Source organism: Lissotriton helveticus, chromosome 5_1, assembly GCF_964261635.1.
Source record: "Lissotriton helveticus chromosome 5_1, aLisHel1.1, whole genome shotgun sequence".
Taxonomy (NCBI): domain Eukaryota; kingdom Metazoa; phylum Chordata; class Amphibia; order Caudata; family Salamandridae; genus Lissotriton; species Lissotriton helveticus.
Window position 1 is genome coordinate 1780102922 of NC_136065.1, and position 19539 is coordinate 1780122460.

Genomic DNA, 19539 nt, shown 5'->3' on the forward strand with positions numbered 1-19539 from the left:
TCCTTCCCATGTAAACTTCTATGAAAAGGCCCTCTAAACATTGGCACTTGAGACAGGCAATGCCAAAACAGCCAGTACACAATTTGTGAACTCGGGCCACTGACATAGCTTTCCATGCCAATACTGGTGCACTTGAAGATTGTGATTCTCAGGGCAGGTTCTGAAACATTTGCGTTGAACTGGGCTATGATGCCCTCAGAATTATTGAAGTGGTCAAAAATGAAGAAACACTTTTGAAACTACAGAGGAAATTGGCCCTACAGAAGGGATCTAGAACTTGTACGGCATACCACAGTGAGGTTTCATTGACTTGAAATGCCATTGTTGGTGAAGGGACATTTCTATGCATCAATGCAAGCCATTTGGGCTACATTGTAAAATAAAAGTTCCCGATTTGCTCTTCAACATTGCTTTGCTTACCAAGTGGCAAGCACTCTAACATGGAACATGTTGCAGGGCCAAAGTCGCTAAAGGTGTCGCACAGCCTACTCTCTTGGAGATGTTTCACATCTACACCAATTATCCTGAACACTTGGCAGACAAGTCGTGTTTTCAGACTCTAGTGCAGGTGTTTTTTCAGTGTTTATATGTTTTCACTGATGAGGGCTATTTCTCTTTCAGTGGGGATTTATCAGTTATTATAGGTTTAAACCTAAATCCGGACAGCCTAATAATACACAACGATGTAGCTGTCAAACCCCAACCAGTTCAGAATACAACTATAACAGACTATAAAGAGCTCTATGTTTGACAGGGCACATAGGAGAAGAGACAATGGACTGAAATAATTTGAATGTTGATACCATCCCATTTTGTTTTCATGTACAGCAAAAGGGACATTTGAAGATCCATACGCAACTGTACAAAATACACTACGTATAATATCACAAATGCACAGGACACTTGAAACCGTCCAATACACTGTGCTAGATTTTAGAACACGTTTTGCCTTCTGTCATTCTAACACTTAAAATGTATAATGAATTCATATATTTTCCTAACAATCAAACCATAACCTTCTAACTGAAAAACGAATAAAAATCACACTAAGCCTATATATTGGTGTTAGTCTTTTTTTTAATTTCAAATCGAATTAAAACAACACCTATGTGTTTTACACTTAGAAACGAATGAAACACACAGCATGCGTGGCCAAGGTGCATACTGGCTGTGTTGTTCTTCAAGATAGAATGGAGCAGTGCTGTGTCAAAGCAGAGTTCTGAAAATTTGTTGAGGCCAAATGGCTTACATGTACTGGGGAGTGAGGGATGGGTGTAGCAGCTCCGTAAGTGCTATTAGTAAAGTAAAATACAGCATTTTGTATTCATGGATAACCCAATTATTAAGATTTGTGTAAAGTAAAAGAAATAGGGGCGGCAAGGCTTCCTGATTTGAACTGTTACCTTTTCTAAGAAGTTAAAAACCCTATTCCGTACTCTTACCACACAAGATTATAATGAGCACTGCAATCAGGGCTGTGTGAAGGGGGAGAGATGGTGTTTCTTCGAGGGGTGGCCTTAGGGCATGTAGTTTCTGACTCAAGGTAAATACACAGGCAGCTGAGCTGCTGTCCCTTGCACGTACACTGACTGGCTCATTGTCCAGTGTGAAGAGATATTCACTAAACTGATGCTGTTTCTTTAAAATCAAACAAGCAGCAACTGCTACTTTCCAGTCTCCAGCACCCTGCAGTTATCTAGGTCTCACATAAAGGCTTCCCCACTATGTTAAAGCTACCTGGTAAGTGACTTTGTCCTCCGGTTCTGGGGCACTGTACGGAATGATGTAATGGGGGCAGTGAAGAACCCCCATGACTCACCTCTTTCCCGAGTTGCAGATTGCATAAAAGAATGAATCCATTTTGACTATAGTAAATACTGTGGAGGGACAATGTGTTAGATTAGAGAATCACTATTGCCAGGAGCATAATGCTGAGCAACTCTGGTATAAGGGACTTACTCGCTGCAAGTCTGGTTCCCATTTAAAACTGGCAGGTTCAGGGTGCTGTAGATGTGAAGCATGGGTCATTTGTACATTTTTGCTCAGTCTGCATCTGATGACATACAAATGACAAACACCCTCCCCGTCAGTCCCCTAGACCTTCAGTACCCGAAAGAGAGCTGCTGAAGGCCTACGTGACAGGTAATGGACATGAAGAGTCCATCCTTCTTCTCGTTCCTACACCATCATGGGGCTCTCTACCTTCAGCTTGCTCTGAGGGAGGGTAAGGTGTGTTAACAGAGGAAATAAAGATGGCTCTTGGAGAGCCCGTTTCCTTTTTCCTTTTTGTGGATGCTTGAAATTCATTCTCTAGCCAACCACAAGTGCATGCGTTTGACGAATGGGTGAGAGTGAGAGGCTGAGAAGCACAGACGATGTGGGAAAAGTACAGCTGCCTAGCCTTGTGCATGTATTTGTGAAAAAGTACGTTCACCCCCACTGCCTCGTGAAAGCAATTTATACCCCTGGCCCTGACAAAAAAGTGCCGGTGCTGAGCACCGGTAACCACCTGCACAAATTAAGCACTGGTTCAAGACAATCCAGAGAGTGACCCCCAAAATGGTAAAAAATGGAATCACCTATTCTATTAGGGCAGAGTTCCAAATCTGTGAATCACAAGCCGATTTTCGGTGGGTCTGGAAAGTCCAAGCAATAAATAAAGATGCTTTTACATTCTGTGTTTATCTTGTCACGTTTACTGTGCTTCAAATATAGAGCTTAAATGTCAGGCTATGTTTTCTGACAAATTGCTGCTTGTTCATTTAACATGGGGACTGATATTTGCTCTTTTTTTCCTGACTGTAAAATGAAAGGAGTTTTTAAGTAAATTATGCATGAATCTTGCTGGAATACAGGGAGTGTGAAAGGAAAATCTGTAGGATTTTGATTTTTGCAACACACAACAAAATGTAGATACCTGTAAATGAACTGTATGTATTCAGCAGCTAGGAAAGCAAACATGAAGCACATTTTTATAATTCTGAAGTGTGCTGGAGACAGAGATTTTAATAGAATCAGAACAACTCAAGACACTTTACTTAATGAGGCACAAATGATAAATATTCACTCAATCTGATTTCTACACATTATTATGTGTGTGCTACATAGTTTTATCAGTAAAACTATATGTCTGCAAATTTAGTGGCCATTTCAATTCAAAATTTAGTGACTGTAACTGACAACTCGCTACTTTACAATGCCTTAGTTACATTCAAAAACTGCTCGACTCATATCCAGTAAAGGTAGGTGGGTCGCAAAAGTTTGTTGTTTTAAAAATTGGGTCAAAAAAATGTTGCTCGGATATGAATTTACCTTAAAGAAATGAAAAGACAAGAGGCGTTTGGCAAAACAGGAACAAGTTGGTTTAATTAAATGCAGCGGCCGGAAGTCTCGACAGAATGCATCTGAGGAAATTCTCTCAGTGTACAAAGTTTAAGATGGTAATATATACATCTTGTGAGGTACAATAAAGTAATTTCTACATTCCTGAAAAGCATCTCAGTCAAAACTTAACAAGATTGGGCATCAGAAAAGGACACAGATGGCTCACGCCCTCGGGTTGAGCTAGTGTGGGCCAGAGTATATGTGTCCAGATGTCCGGGATGAGGAGTGTGTGATCACTGCGTGTGGTATGCATGTCGTGTCCTGATCTGCAGAGTTGTTTCTATCTATATGTGTTACTAGCTTTGTGGTATTTTGGGGGAATGCAAGCCTTTGGCAAAACATCTTTTGTTGGGGCTAATTACTTCAGACCTGTCTGTGGTACAACTATCTATCTGTGGGATCTATTAGGGTTGCAGAACTTGCCTGCCCACGTATCTCTTGCTTTGGGTTGATAGGGAGGTCACCTAGGGTAAATCCAAGAGCAATAATGCAAGCTCAGTGGAACTCCTAAAAATAATACAGCAATTTTTATCGACAGTCTCAATATTGTGCGTACATTTGTCATAGTGCATATCAACATTGTCTTTACTGATATTGACATAATTATGCATTCCTAAATCATGGCGTACATCGACTTTCGTTTTACTAGAAACAACATTGTCATTTGTGCATGGATTATGGCATACATTGGCTTTGCTACTGCCAGTATTGTCGCTATTGTGCAGGCATAGATTATGGCATACATTGAAATTGAATTTAAGGGCATTGACATTGTTATGCAGGCACAGTGTAAAGTACAAACAATCCATGAATTTGAGAATAATGTTTATTGTTGAAACACGAGCACCTGCACCGAGCACAGTATCACAGGAACATCCTGACTGACCTCCTCCTGTCAGCAACTGCCCTTCCAGCTCCAGATCTAGGTTCTGGAATGAGGGAAGCATGCGCTGAGGAGAACGTGGTATATTTAAAGGTAAACAATTCTAAATGACATATATACATAGTTAAAACTTAATACAAAGTAAATTCTAAAACATAAACCACAGGCTATGGCATACGTTGATATGACATTTACTGCTATTGTCGTTGTCAAGCCTGCGCATACGGTATTCATTGACATCGTATTTACCCATTCCAACAAAAGTTTGGGAAACAGTGTATTAGGGGATGGTCTATCGATAGCAAAGTATAGTGCCAACATTTTGGAAAGAAAAAGAGGTGATAATAGAGGTAGTGCACACTGCCCAGACTTCTCTTCTGTTCTTAGGAGCATTACGGTGCCATTTATGCATGTGCTATTGTTGTAAACCATTTTAGGACACTATTGTACATTTCCCGATTCATGCCCTTATATAGGTATAAATCACTATGTTCTTATATAGGCATTAGAATCATAACCATATTTAAACATAGCTCATGCAGTTCAAATACGGCAGGGCTACTTCCACAAGTTCAGAAAATCTACAACGATTTCTTGGAAAACTCAGCTTCAGCAGCTGGGGACTTTCCCTTGCTCGAGAACTGACTTGTCCAAGAACTCATGGCATTTTCAAAGACCGGAGAGTCTTTAATGACGTTATTATGTCCACCTTTACGTCAAACTCGGCGACTTTAAGGTATAAATATGCTGACACTTGCCTTTGCAAACACACAGTGGTTTGGAGCAGTTGGACTATCTACTTGCCCGACGCATCCTGCTACAGCAAATGCCGAAGGAAGCTGACCCTCCAGCAGACGCACTGAGAGAGACGCTGCCTTTTCTTCTGCCGAGAAATCCAGCTCCAGTGTTCCAGGCTACCCTTGCGGGTTGCTGGAAATCGAGTCCTAAGCCTGACCTTCTTCATTCCAAACTAAGATACGGAGCTGATTAGACCCTAAGAGAAATCTTGGACAGATTCTTGGCAAAAGAATAATCTATTTATGCTACACCTCACTTACTTCTTCCCTCGTACTAAGCTTAAGTTAGGTACACCGGGGTAGGCGTATTTTAGAAGCACCAGTTGAGTACTTTTAACCTCTGTTATGTATGTATGTATTTATCTATGGTTTAGGAACCATACAATGCTCTTACCGTATTATTTTATTCTACTCTTTATACTGTATGCATTATATTTTACAACCAAGTTTACGATTGTAGCAGTTCATTTCTTACGCTTGAGAAAGAAGACTGTTCAATAAAACCTTTTTATTGAAAATGCCCGTCTCTCTATTTTCTCTGCACCTCTGGTGAAACGAAGCATGCAAGATTTGACTGAGTGAAAAATGTATCTATTGTTTCCACGACTCTGATGATCAGTTTTATCTTGGGAAACAAAGGTGTCATGTTTATGCGGTTGTCAGAAACTAATCCCTTCTTGTGAATTCGAGAACGTTTCTAGTGACCTCTGAGCTAGCTGGCTCTCACAATTAAGTCTAATGTATCCGATAGAGACATAGTAGACCTCAGTCCTATGTCTAAACTATAGGATATATTATTCCAATGTGCAGAGCCTATTGGGAATATAGGAACTACATACATGGTGCCCAACGTTTGGTAAGGCACTAATTTAACACTAGATACTAGAGTAACTCAGTCTTGCTTTTCACAGAGACCCCTTTATCCCGTAAATACTCCAATAGACGTCTGGATTCAGTTAAAGGATAAAATATCCGCCATAAACTGAGTAGGACGAAAAATCCTATGTATTAGTTTTGGTTTTGTTCAACGTTGAAGGATACAGTGTTCCAAAATATTGTGCACCTTATCTTTATTTCCTTGAAACTTTCTCTGCAAAAACTTTCAGTAAGCAATGTTGAATAACGGACGACAGCGCAACCGGTGGAGCTGCAGCAGCCCCACCGGGTTTAGATGTTACAGGGTTTAATGAAGACGACGCGGATGCCATAATCATCCCGGGAAACGTAAGAAAAGCCATAGCTCTAAAACTTATAGAAAATGGCCTATCACCGAGAGGTGGTACAGTTATATTCGTCATAGAGGCACATGAATATCGGCAGACAGAGGTATTCTATTCATGGATTGTCTTTCCACAAGCAAATCCAACAACACATGGGTTCCACTTCTACAAGATGGACGGAACATCCACCAGAATACGTTCCTTTTGAGGACGTTGAAATTCCACTAACTTACCAAGAGCATCAGCTCTGGTTTAAAGGCGCCCTACAACATCAAAATCACATTACCAGGCTCGGTCCACTAGGTAGACCAGGAGCTACATGGCCGGTACTAGCCAGCTATATCACATCCTAACATTGAAAGAATGTCAGATGTAGAACTGTTAGCTCAGCTAAAACAATTAGTTAAAATACATAGACAATTGGTACAATATGTCATGCGGACTTTAACAGTCAACCTGCTATAAGAATTCCACAGCACACCCCTCATTAGGGAAACACAAACAAAATCACACCACAAACTATACAGTCAGTAATCAGTAAATTTCCCGCAAAAAAGGAACAAATTCCATTCTGGTTAGCCCAGATAATTACTCAAATAGAGGCATTATTTCCTGATAGTACACCTCATGAGAAACACAGGATTCTTACAATCTGTTTAGCAATGGGGATTGCACCACACGTGGAGGATTGTGACACTTGGGGTACAGTCTTTGCTTCAATTTACACAAAAACACTTGGTGTCCGTCTATGGCTGTGATATCAGACGTTCTGAGACAGATTCAAAATGAATACGGTTCAGAACCAGCCTTGAATCTTGGTATGAAATTACTGAAAGATTTCAAATAGGTCTCAGCTATCTTATTAGCTAACATTAAAGGTGAAGCAGCATCCGTGGCAATCCGCCAAAAATTAAAAGAACTCGATATTACTGAGCAACCGTATAAACTTGCCAGAATTATTGAAAAATCCTATGAAGAACTAGGAAGAGATAGTTTGGGAGGAAAACATGTAAAGCCCGAACTAACAGAAAATCCTGAAAAAGTTTTTATCAAAAATAATCTAACTACTCCTAAAAAGAAATGGGAAAATAGTAGACAGGCACTTCCCAAAGAGAGGCATTCTCGATCCAGAGGAAGATCTCCTCAAAAGGAGAACTCTGAAAAGAGGTATAACCTTAGAAATAGGGATAATTTTAGGAAACCTGATAGATATCAAGATACTGATACATGATCCTCTCGTACCATTCAGACTTCCTCGCAGAAATCCGAAAGAAGAGGACGATCAGAGCACAAAGAAGAACGCGTGAAGTCCAAAGACGATCAACAAGTTCCCAAAAATAAGAAAACTCAATTCTCCAAAAAGAAGGTAGCAAGTATTAAAATCAGACATGCCGAGGATCTTGAGCACACAACTCATGAATGGGGAGTGGGCCCAGACAATGCTGGACAGCGTAGCAGAGGTCACCATAGCTCGCAGGATCCTGAAAGATCATCTGGAGACAGTGGATCTGAATGAATGCATTCAGGTTGAAACTGCCGACACCAGAGTTAGTGTACCCCATAAGTTATATGAAGTAACACTGCGTAAAGGCATAAGAATCACATCCATATTTAGTCATAGCCAATGCAGTCCAAATACGGCAAGGCTACTCCCATAGACTCTTAGAAAGTACAACACGTTCTTTAAACAAACCAAGCCTCCAGCAGCCCGGGAAATCCCCCCTGCTTTTGTTTTGATTTGTCCAAGAACTCCTGGAGTCCTGAAAGAACTGTAAGTTCTTAGTGACATCTTATGTGCAACCTTACGTCAAACTCGGCACCTTCCAGGTATAAATATACCAGCGTTTGCCTTAAGCAAACACACGGTGGTTTGGAGCAGAGCGGCTATCTACTTGCCCGACGCACAGCTGATGCGAGTGCTGAAGGAAGCCGACCCTCCCATTTGACGCACTGAGAGAGACGCTGTCTTTTCTCCTGCCGAGAAATCCAGCTCCAGTGTTTCCAGTCACCCTTGTGGGTTTCTGGGAGATCGAGTCCTGAGAACGAGATACAAGACCTCCTTCATTCTATAACCAAGGTACGGCGCTGATTAGATCCTTAAGAGAATTCTTGATGCAGATTCTTGGCAAACTATCTTAACTTACTTACTCCTTCCCACGTATTAGGCTTAGGTCAGGTACACCGGGGTAGGCGTATTTTAGAAACACCAGTTGAGCACGTATAGTCAACTTTTAACATTGTATGTATTTTATCCGTTTTAAGTATCATATGGCTTAGAAAACATATAAATGCTTTTACAGTATTATTTCATAATACTCCTTTTACTGTACGCACTTTACTTTATGACAAGTATTGCAATTGTGTCAATTCACTTCTCTTGCAGGAGAAAGAGGACTGCTCAATAAATAACAACTTTTATTGAAAGCGCCCGTCTCTCTATTTCTCTGCACTCTGGTGAAACTAAGCATGCACGATTGACTGAGTAAAATAGCTGTCTATTGTTTTCACACGACTCTGGAGATATACTCCTTATTCTGGAGGGAGCAAACTTGTCATGTTAATGCGGTTGTCAGAAACTAATCCCTTCTTGTCTATTCAGGAAAGTTAACTCCTTCCTGTTTACTCGAGAAAGTTTCTAGTGACCTCTGAGCTAGATGGCATTCTAGGACTGAGGTCGACCTAGTCGACCTCAGTCCTACGTCTAAACAATCGTTTATGTTATTCCAATGCGCAGAGCCTATTGGGAATATAGGAACTACACTACATGGCGCCCAACGTTTGGTAAGGCGATAATCTAACGCTAGATACTAGAGTAACTCAGTCGTGCTTTTCACACAGACCCCTTTTTCCTGTAAAAACTCCAATAGACGTCTGGAGTGGGTAAAAGGTTAATATCCGCCAGAACTTAGTAGGATGAGAATCCTATGTATTCGTTTTTGGTTTAGTCAACGTTGAAGGATACAGTGTTCCAAAATATTGTGCACCTAATCTTTGTTTCCTTGAAACTTGCTCTGCAAACAAAAAACTATCTGTCAGAAAAATGGGGGAAAGTGAGAATGAAAGAGAGAGAGCTAGAATAGCAGCTTAACTTTTAGCTGATGACACAAGTCTCCAAAATGAAGACCCGAATGTTATAATCATTCCGGTAAACGTAAGAAGAACTATAACTCTTAAACTTATAGAAAATGGACTATCACCAAGAGGTGGTACAGTCATATTTGTGGTAGAGGCCCATGAATATCGGCAGACAGAGGTATTCTATTCATGGATACATTTTCCAGCAGCACATGCTGTGACACAAGATTTACACTATTACAAAATAGAGGAACCTCCAACGGAATACGCACCTGCTCTGGTTTAATGGCGCCCTAAAACATCAAAATCACATCACCAGGCTCGGTCCACTAGGTAGACCAGGAGCCACATGGCCGGTTCTAGCCAGCTATACACCACACCCTGACATTGAAAAAATGTCAGACCGAGAACTTTTATCTCAGCTAAAACAACTCATTAAAATACATAGACAAGTCGTTCAATATGTCATGCGGACTTCAACAGTCCAACGAGCAATAAGAATTCCACAACACACCCCTCAACAGGGGAACACAAATAAAATCACACCACAGAATATACAATCAGCCATTGGCAAAATACCCACAAAACGGGAACAAATTCCATTCTGGTTAGCTCAAAAAATAACTCAAATAGAGGCAGTATTTCCTGATACTACACCTCATGACAAACACAGAATTCTGACTATCTGTCTTCCAATGGGGATCGCACCACATGTGGAGGACTGTGACACTTGGGGCACAGTCTTTGCTTCGATAGACACAAAAACACATGGTGTTCCATCTATGGCGGTTATACCAGACGTACTAAGACAGATTCAAAATGAATACGGTCCAGAACCTGCTTTAACTCTAGGTATGAAATTACTGAAAGACTTTAAGCAAGTCTCGGCTATACTACTAGCCAACATAAAAGGAGAAGCAGCATCTGTGGCGTTCCGCCAAAAATTGAAAGAAACAGATATAGCAGAACAACCTTTTGAACTTGCCAGAATCATAGAAAAATCCTATGAAGAATTAGGTAGAGATAGTTTGGGTGGGAAACCACTAAAACCACAACTAACTGAAAATCCTGAAAAAACCTTTATTAAAAATAATCTCAATACTACAAAAAAGAGGTGGGAGGGTAATAAACAAACTACTCCCAGAGAAAAACAGTTTCAGTCTAGAGGAAGGTCTCCTCAACGGAGAGATAGATCTCCAGAACGAGGAGGCAAGTCTCCCCACAGGGAGCCATCTGAGAAAAGATACAACCTTAGAGATAGGGATAAATTAAGAAAACCTGACAGATATCAAGATAATGATACACGTCCCTCTCGATCTTTTCAGACTTCCTCACAGAAATCGGAAAGAAGAGGACGGTCAGAACACAAGGAAGAGCACGTCAAGTCCAAAGACAAGGAACCTGCTCATCAAAGTAAAAAATTACAATTTCCAAAAAAGAAGGTAGCTAGTATTAAAATAAAACATGCCGAGGATTCTGAGGCCACAACTGAAAAACGGAGAATGGGCCCAGACAATGCTAGACAGCGCAGCAGAAGTGACCATAGCTCGCAAGATCCTGATGAATCTTCTGGAGACAGTGGACACAAATGAATACATTCAAGTGGAAACTGCAGACACCAGAGTTAGCATACCCCATAAATTATATGAAATAACATTACGTATAAAGGGGCATAAAACTAGGAAAATAAAGGGTCTCTTTTGGGATAACCTTTCGAAAGGCTATGATATCCTTCTAGCAGAAAAAGACTGGCCACCAGAGTTTGTCAGGGAGTGGTAGCACAAGAGGGGTACAAAGTTCCCCGACAAGAGTGTGTGAGACAAGAGTGCGTGCAGCATAGAGGAAAAAAGGAAGGGAAGGGCATTTCCCTTTTTGGAACTAAAACACTCACACACCTAGCAAGCTAGATGTCATGCTTCATCATATTGGTTCTGCTCCTCGTCAGACTGGCGGTGCAATGTCTGACGGGCACCCGTAAAGGGGTTCTTTATCTGAGATCTTTTGTTCCGGCCATATGGTGCGTGTGGGTGAGAGGGGAAGTGATGGTGTAGTCGTGGAGGAGTGGTGAAGCTAAAAAAGGTGAGTCAATCCACAAGGATTTTTATTAACGTGGCTGACACCCTTGGTTAAAAAAGTGGGAGGGGAGATATATGCTGAAAAGTGTGTTCAACAAAATACCTGCGACCCTTAGATCAGGTCAACATGTTTCTTGCTCAGGTGGCAATTCTTCAGAACCTACAGTGCTCAGTACTACACAGTGATTATGAAATTTAAAAAAAAAAACTCAATGTACAACCTTATTCCAAGAGGTCAAAAGGAAGGCAGGCCGGCAGGTCCTGCTATTGAGTGGTGACCTATGGAAGAAACAAAAAAATGCGGCGGGAAATTCAATGCATCTTTCTATTCAAGGTCACAGCCATATAATGCTGGGAAAGCACTCTTATGCGAACACACTCATTGGTTAAAACAATTAAAATCAGAGAAGCATACTGGAAGATGGGCGAGAAAGCAAGGAAGGGGCTTACCCTAAGTAACTCCCTAAGGTGCCTCGCAGTCTGCTCTCGTGGGACCCGCGCCAATTGTCAGGTACCTGTGGGTATGGAGAAATAAGCAGCAAAGCCGCAGGCTTAGGGATGACACACAAGGGGATTGCTGTGTAGTCGTTAGGTGACAGTGAAGGGTGCTCAGGGGTGGTGGTGACCGTTTTATAAATAGCAGTATGACACGCCAAGAGTAGCGCGAATTATCGCAGAGTTGCGAGAAAGTCAGGGAGTGCCCACATGGCGAAGAAATGATTATGCCTGCCTTCTCAAATCAAATTCCAATTCATAAAAAATACACATTTGCAAGAAAATGGGCAGTGGCCCAAGCCCCTGCATTATATAAAAATCATGTAGGATGGGATGAGGATTCTCCTCACCATAAAATTCAGTTAAAAAATCCACCTACTGCACAAAGGCAGTCTCCTGTTAAGCAAGAAGCTAAAAAACAAGTCAGGGAGATCCTAGATCAACTTGAATATCAGAGGGTGATTGAAACATGCACCTCACAAATGAACAATCCTTTGTTTCCTGTCTCCAAGCCAGACGATTCATATCGTCTAGTTTTGGACTACAGATACCTAAACTCATGCTGCAAAACATTTGCAGTACAAAACTCACACAGTGTAGCACTAATGAATAACATTGTGCGCAAAAAATATAAAAACAACATTAGATATCTCAAATGGTTTCTTTTGTCATAACTTTTCACCAGAAAGCAGGTATTTGACCGCTTTCTCCTGTATGGGGGCACAAAAACAATTCTGTTGACTCCCACAGGGATTCAAGAATAGCCCAGGATAATTCTCAGCCAGGGTAACAGAGTTACTACAAATGTATGATGATAAGGCATTATCATATGTCGATGACATCTATCTTACAGGCGACGACCTGGAGACACACTTGAAAAGAGTGAACACCATTATACTTGGGTTCGCAGCTGAAGGGTATAAATTCAACTTTAAAAAGTCACGAATTGCCCACCTAACTGTCCTGTTTTTAGGATATGAGTTATCAAGTGAAGGCAAAAGCCTAGCAGACAACTTCTTAGAGAAGTGTGCAGTACTCCAAGCTCCAAAAACGCTGAAAAACTTACAATCAATTCTAGGTTTCCTGAATTTTGGAAGAACATACATTATAAACTATGCAGAGAGGGTTAAACCTCTCTACGAATTAATAAAACCTGATTTCAAACCAAATAATTGGACACAGAAACACACAGAAATTTTACGTTTATTACAATCAGACATGTTAACTAAAACAAAACTGCAAACGAACGCAACCTTGTAATCCGAGTCATCCAGGAAGATGCAGATTCACGTACCTGACCTCTAAATAGGGAGAAACGGTACCAATAGCTTATAAATCACACATGTACACTGTAATCGTATCCAGGCAGGTTCCGCAGGAGCGTCAGGAATCCGATGACAATTCCACAGCCTTCCCCTACGGCCTTCCGACTCTATCAAACACTAGAGTATCGAGAGGCTCGCCAGGGGAAAACAGGGAGACAAAACAAGGAAAGGCGGGGAAGAACAAAAGAAGACTTGACTGTAATCTTCAGTGACGATTTGACGCCTTGTTATGTTGAATTAAGGAGGACGTTGGGCTGAAAGAAAAAATATGTAAGTCTAACAACAGTTCTTTCCATACATAAGCCTCTACAATCTCTATAGCAATCTAACATACCACCATTGTTTTGTCTGAAGTCCTGGATGGATGTACAGGATGGAGAGGTGTTTTTTTTGTCTGGAACTACAACTAGAGTAATGAAACAGGATTGAGTGATAACACTTAGTCCACCCAGAATACACACTATAAACTCTTGAAACACAAAGCTCTCTTACAGGTTCTGAAGCACAAGGCTGTCCCACATAAACGGTGTTCAAAGGTACACTGGACAAAAGATAAATGCCAACACCAGCACTAGGCGATGAATATCTAAAGAACAAAACACATGTATCAAAACTAAAGCACATTCAATGTCTGGAATAAACAAGCAGGCAGCGCACAGCGCTGTTACCGTGATTCCTAGATGTGTCTGTTCTGTCTTGCACCTCCAATTTAATCCACGCAAGTATCCCCAAGCACAATGGAAGGTCGACTCGGCTGGTAGTGGATGAGGGGCCAGCAGTAATACAGTCAAGTAAAAGAAGGGAGGAGGGCAAAGGAAAGTGGCCTGCCGAATGACCGAGGAAATCCCAGCCAAATGGAGGACGAGGTGTAACAATAACCTAAATACCTAAATAAGGGGACCCTTAGGCCACCCGGCCGAATGACGGGGACCAAGCCCGGCCGCCAGGCGGAGTAGCCAACCAATGGATCTGTAAGGGGTAAAGGAGTGGAGCCCGGCCGGACGGCGGAGACCAAGCCCGGCCGTCGGGCGGAGCAAAAACCGCACGCAAGTGCCCGGCCGAACGGCGGAGACCAAGCCCGGCCGTCGGGCGGAGCAAACAACAGGAGTGTAAGCAGAGCCAACCAGTGCCCGGCCGGACGGCGGAGAACAAGCCCGGCCGTCGGGCGGAGCAAAGGGAAGCCTCGAAGTATCTAAGGAAATGCGAAGGACAGCAATCCTTCGGCAGCACTCCAAAACGAAAGAGAACAGTAACCGGAAGTCAGGCACAGGAAACAGGACGGAACAGGAACACGGAGCTAGACGCAAGAACGTAAAGCGTCGCTCCCAGGGCTCATGACTAATTTATAGGGGCTCGTCTCTTAAAGGGGCAGTACGTGTATTCTGCAGGTCACGATTCTCGGGGCATGACATACACACAAGCTGAAATGAAATTCAGTTCTACTGAAAAAAATCTGACTGCGGTTCAAACTGCTGTAGCAAAAGAAAGAGCCCTAGCCCAAGGCAAGAGCATATCTGTTTTTTTAAAGCAGTATCAGCCCTTGAGGCAGTAACAAGACCACGCATTCCGAATGCTAAAGCTTTAGATCCTAAATGGATACAATGGGAAAATTCTCTTGCTGCAACAGACGTGAAACACGCATTTGATCCAAAAATGAAAAAAATATAAGATCTGGAATACGAACATGAATGTCCTCTGTCAATTTAAATTCTGCCTCTCGAACAATACACCTGTGTAATCTACACGGACAGATTTGCACAACACTACGTTGTGAAAAAAAAAGTTTACAATGCAGCATGCGCGATTGTTAAAGGTCGCTGGCGCTTAGGTAAATTTAGACCGATGGTCACTAAAACGGAATCACTCAGAAACTGTACAGCTCAGCGAGCTGAAATAAGATCTTTAAAGATGGCGCTTGAAAATGCCGATCGCGAATTCCCCACACTAATAGTGTGCGATTCGCATTATTGCGTCCAGTCTTACAATAATGACATGCAGACTTGGATCAAAAATGGTTACAAAGACGAGACAGGTGCCACAATAAAGCATAAAAAACTTTGGGAACAAATAGTTCTTTTGCAGAAAGAACTACAAAAGACTCACGTGATACATACACTGAGTCATCAACGTGATGGCGTTCACGTTGCAGGGAATTCATTGGCTCAGCGGCAGCTGTCAAACCAGCTTCTGTAGTCACGAAAAAGCGTTCTAAAAAACATATAGACGGTGAAACGCTACTAGCAGTAAAAGCCTCAATGGAAGGCAATTATGCGGCGTTACCTCTAAATTATCCACTCGGAAATACATACATAATTGAAATGAATGAAATGAAAATAAATTTATAACGCGCTGAACTCAGCCCAATGGGCATCAAGGCGCCTAACATAATATATTGAATAACCATGCAATGCTTAATGATAGGCTGTCCCAAAATACCAGGCCTTGAGAGCTCTCTTAAAGAGGGGCTAGGATGAAAGGGCCTTGAGCTCGCAGGGGAGAGCATTCCATAGTCGAGGGGCCACTGATGCAAAGGCTCTACCTCCCCATCTTGTCTTTTTAGTGTGGGGAATAACAAGGAGGTTCTGTTGAGAAGATCTGAGACACCTGCTGGGTACATAGTTAGAAAGCAGAGATCCCAGACCGTCGGCCGGTCCTGCTGTAAGAGCCTTATGGACTAGGCAAGTAATTTTAAAAGAAATGCGTTGCTCAATGGGTAGCCAATGAAGATTCTTCCTGGCTAATGTGGCGGAGGCGGAGCAAGGAAGGTCCAGAACAAATCTCGCTGCTGCATTCTGTGTTACTTGCAGGCGATGTATCAGTCCCTTGTTAATCTCAGTGTATAGCGCATTGCAATAATGTAAGCGAGATCCAACCAATGCTACCACTGTTTGTTTTCTTGCCTGCGGGGATAAGTAGTGAGCTATTCTACGAAGGATTTTTAGAACTCCCCAGCAGGTAGCTACAGTTCTATTGATCTGTAGGCTCATGGCCAGCTCAATGTCGAAGATGACCCCCAGGTTTCTTGCCGACTGTGACGGTGTCGGACAGGTTCCCAGTGATGGCGGCCACCATTCACTCGACCAGGCGTCCCTGTCCTTTCCGAATATCAGTACCTCGGTCTTGTCGCCATTCAGCTTCAAGGAATTGAGCGTCATCCAATCGGCAACCGATTGCATGCAGCTCCTGAAGCTGAACGCTGTGGTGCTGACAGACCGTGACAGGGACACCATGATCTGAGTGTCGACCGCATACGACACTACCTCCATCCCCTGAGATCTTACTAGTCTAGCAAGTGGGGCCACATAGCTGTTGAATAGGGTCGGACTTAAAGCCGACCCTTGTGGAACCCCACATTGCAAGGACTTTACAGGGGAGAGGTATTTGCCCATTTGGACCCTCTGCTCCCTAAGCTCTAAAAAGGAGGATAGAAGGTTAAGGGTGGGGCCCTCCACCCCCAACTCCCTCAGTCGAGATGTTAAGACTGAGGGAGAAAGGGTGTCGAATGCAGCGGTCAGATCCAATAAGACCAGCATCGTGGTCTGTCCTTTGTCTACATTCATCCTGATGTTGTTGGTCACAACAGTGAGTGCAGACTCTGTGCTGTGTAGTCTTCTGAAACCATGTTGAGTCTGATCAAGGAATCCCGAGGAGTCCAGGAAGGCAGACAGATGATGGTTCAGGTGCATCTCAAGCATTTTGGCTGGGGCTGGTAGTAGGGAAATAAGTCTAAAGTTTTTTAGCACTGCAGGATCCAAAGAGGGTTTCTTCAGTAAAGGCCTGACGATGGCCCTCTTCCAAGCCGAGGGAAATACACCGTGCTCCAAGGCACTATTCATAACCTCCGAGATGAGGGGAAGAAAGGTGTCCCTGCATTCCTTCAGAGTTTGAAGCGGACATGGATCCAAGGGAGAGGAGGACTTCGTCCTATTGAGCAGGAGGTTAAGATTTTCAAGAGTGACAGGAGGGAAATTAGTAAGGGTCTTGTCATGATCCTTTGACCATGTTTCTAAGATTGCCAAATCCGTGGCTATATGTGAACCCAGATGCTTCCTCTGTATTTCCAATTGCATGGAAATGTCTACAATTTTTGTGTGAAAGAAGCTTGAGATGTTGTCACAGAGCTCCTGAGAGCCTATTATAGGATCAGGTGTCTGTAATAAACAAAGGGAATCTACGATTTTAAAAAGTTCCCTAGATGATGTCAAGGAAGTAGTAATGTTGGAGAAGTGGTCTTGTTTGGTTTTGACAACTGAGGCCTTGTATATCTTTAGAGAACTTTTGTACAGCTCTCTATCCTTAGTGTCCCATGTCCTCCTCCACTGTCTTTCCTGTCTTCTACATCCTTGTCTCATCAACCTAAGTTGCTCCCCAAACCACGGCTGCGAACTCCGTTCCGCTTGCTCGAATCCCTGGAGTGGGGGATAGGGTAATTCCAAACACGAACCGTAGGGCTTACTTGATTCAAGAAGCACACATGGGAATGGGTCTGAGGCACCAAGAGATCTTGAAATCTCTAATAGAATTACAATCACAATACTGGTGGCCGGGGATGAACGTGCAAATTTACAACTTTGCAATGAATTGTCAGGACTGCAACAGAGATCGCAGTTGTGAACCGGACCAGACACCAGCTCGGACACCTCTATTAGAAAGCATTAGGCTATCTATACGCAAAAATCCAGATGGAAAAAGGTGATCCCATAATTATTAGGACGAGACTCATTTAGATGAGACCCCAGCGCTCGGCTGACGCCAGAACTGTTATAAAAGATTTGCGAGTCTTTATCGGCACATACGCAATTGGCATGCTACATTCTGACCAGGGTCCTGCCTTTAGCTCTCGAGCTTACAAGGAGGCCATGGCCAGCATGGGAATTGCATTGCGGTACTCTAGTCCATTCCATCCTGAGGGAAATGCGGTAGTGGGAGAAAAAACCGGGGCTTAAAGCAATCTATAACAGCGAGGGTATTAGGTTCGGGTGACGGGTGGGTCAAACATCTAACAAGTGTCCAACGTAGTCTTAATAATCTGCTAAGAAATTCTCTAGGAGGTATCACTCCATACAAACTTTTGTTTGGTACCAGAATGATCATTCATGACCTTGATCGTCACACTTCAGTGGTGGAACAAAAAACATTTGATATCAAAGATCGTTTGGCTGTTTTACAGGACTTAAATGAAACAAGAAGAGGTCTAAGTAACACAAAGCTAAAGCCAACAGCCACTGAAGAAAAACCACCTGTCCCAGACAAGACCTGTCTGGATTCCAAAGATTGGGGATCTGGTCAGAGAAAAGATCGCGGTGAAGAAGGAATTTGGGCCTTCTTACAGAAAAGCAGTACCTGTCTTAGCTGTCAGCGGAACAAGATCAGTAGTACTACCGCCCCTTGCTGGTAAAAAGGAGAACAGAGTTGTATCAATCGACCTGGTAAAACCACAATCATGTGGCCAATAATAAGTAGTAGGCCCAGTGGACTCCCAAGAAGTAGCAGAAGACCAAACCTTGCTACAATCCAAGAGGTTCAAACTGAGAGACTAATCACATTTGATAAACCTGCAGTGAATAAAAAAGGACTATGCAACAAAGCCATGGAACTTGTGCCTCTTGAAACCCAAATTGCAACAGTTCGTCAAGAAACACCTGTCTACAATGATGTAGCATCTGAACATACATATCCAAAGATAAATGAAAATCCGGAAGCAATTGCAACAATTGACAGAACTGCATCTGGCTACTTCATCAATTTCGATGACTTTTCCGATGATCCAAGTGAACATGAAGAAATGCCAGCAACTAAAACTTTTAAAGAAAAAATAACTGAACTCTTTCATCAACTCAAAGAAACATATCTGATTTTACCATGGATTGAATTATGGATTGTGTTAGGTGTACTTTTCCTCCTAGTCTGGCTCATTTTGGTTTTAAGCTTGGGAAAATAAAAAATTGATGGAAAATATCGAACAATGGACAGAGCAAGTCAGAACATCAACTTGGTCCTAAAGCCTCACAGATCTTCTCACATTGAAAAAAGAGAACTATCGTCAGTGAACATCACAGCCATTCCTATACCTGGTGGTGTAGCATGGGACACAACTGATTACGAAATCTTTGAACGGTTGAACTCTTGAAATATCCACATCAGTTCAAGGTTTCATTAACTGACTTTGTATCACCAAATACTTTCTCTGATGATTGGGACTTTGAAAATATTAATAATATGATGTCAGATTTAGAAATGTCAGCAAAATTCACAGAACATGACTATTTGCAGGGTTCATCGAAC